The sequence below is a fragment of the Bos indicus genome, chromosome 16 (genome assembly GCF_029378745.1).
Source record: "Bos indicus isolate NIAB-ARS_2022 breed Sahiwal x Tharparkar chromosome 16, NIAB-ARS_B.indTharparkar_mat_pri_1.0, whole genome shotgun sequence".
NCBI classification, from domain to species: Eukaryota; Metazoa; Chordata; class Mammalia; order Artiodactyla; family Bovidae; genus Bos; species Bos indicus.
Genome location: NC_091775.1, coordinates 3,293,780 through 3,295,447, shown reverse-complemented (window position 1 = coordinate 3,295,447; position 1,668 = coordinate 3,293,780).

Here is a 1,668-nt window from a genome sequence, read left to right as displayed (position 1 = left end):
CTGAGCGGGAGGAGGAGGGGAGGAGGGGAAAGGGGAGGTGGGGAGGAGGGCGGGGAGGAGGGGAGAGCCCGGCCCCCGCCAGAGTTTTTCACACGCACGGCCCGACTCCGCCCCCGGCCCGCCCGCCCGCCCTGCCCACAGCCGCTGCCAATCCCTGGGGCTCGCTCTGCCCTGGTGCCCACCCCTCTCTCCCATCTGGAAGCCAGGGTCCAAGCGCCTCTTCCGGTTTCGTCCCTCCGCCTGGCCTCCGTCAGCCCTCTGGGGCTGCCCTGAGCGCCTTGACCCGGGGATGAGGTCTCCAGACTTGGAGCACCCAGGACTGGGGCCAGGGCACCGGAGAAGTGGGGGGATTTGCTGAGTGTCCACCTCTCAGTGAAGCTCTCCCAGCCTTCTGGGTCTGACGCTGGATCCCAGCACCTGGCACCCCAGGAGTTAATGTGCATAGACGGGTCCCGTTGGTCATTTTTGCCTTTAGAGTTCTTGACAGCAGCAGTCCTGGCAGGGCTGTCCCTCTGTCCAATGGGATTTATCACTTACCTTCAGGTAAATCAGGGCTTCCCTGGTGGCTCAGGCAATACTCTGCCTGCGATGCAGGAAACCCAGGTTCAATCTCTGAGTCAGGAAGATCCCCTGGAGAAGGGAATGGCTATCCGCTCCAGTATTGTTGCCTGAGAAATCCCATAGACAGAGGAGAGGTGGGCTACAGTCTATAGGGTCGCAAAGAGTTGGACTCTACTGAGCGACTAACACACTGGCACACAGGTAAGTAAAGATAATCATCGCTCCCACTTCCTACCCCAAGGAGTAATTCAGTATCTCCTTTTGGAATAAAACCCTGCGAGCCAACTGAAAATTAATTACCCAAGAAGGCTTACGGAATACCTCATGCTAGGCCAACTTTCATTTTAGAGAAGGGGAAACTGACACCCAGAAAGGATATTGGATTGGCACAGTCTCACAAGGAGTTAGTGGCAAACCACGATGAGGACCTAGGCCAAAGGCCACCACCATCCCTGCCCATCAGATTTCAGGGATCAAAGGAAAACTGGGATGGGATCAAGGCCCCAATCTGGCTCCCGTCCAGCGCCACTTCCTCCTGAAGGCTGTGAGGAGAGGAGATGGTCACCAAATCAGGGAGGTCTGTGGCCTCTGCGCTGCGAGTGGACGTGGCCTCTGCAGTCTGGGGCTCCTGGCAGAGGACTCTTGAGGAGGGGTAGTCCACAGTGGGGATGTGTTTCTGCTGAATGCTCTCTGACAATTGATTGAAAGTGACTGCCACTCTTTAAGTCCTAGGCTTTGAGCCTGGGCCTTTTCCCTAGAGAGGAGACTGAGTGGTTAAGAATAGGAAAAATTTCTTTCTGGAAGACATGGGCCTGAGATCTGCCCTCCGACATCAGCCTTCATCCAGCCTTCAGCACAAGATCTCTTGCAACTCCACAGGGCTTGGACTTGGGAGGGAGAAGACAGACACCGGGCCCATCAGGACAGTGACCAGGCAAAGGGCCTCCCAACTCTTTGCTCCCTCCGTCTTCTCTGCCAGGGCATGCAGATTTCCTGGGCCCATGTGCTCTATAAGAATAAATCTGCTGTGTGCTGAAGGGGTGCAAAGAACGATGGATCCGGAGCAAAGTCTACTGGATCTGGAGACTCCAGGCTTTCAGAAGCAGC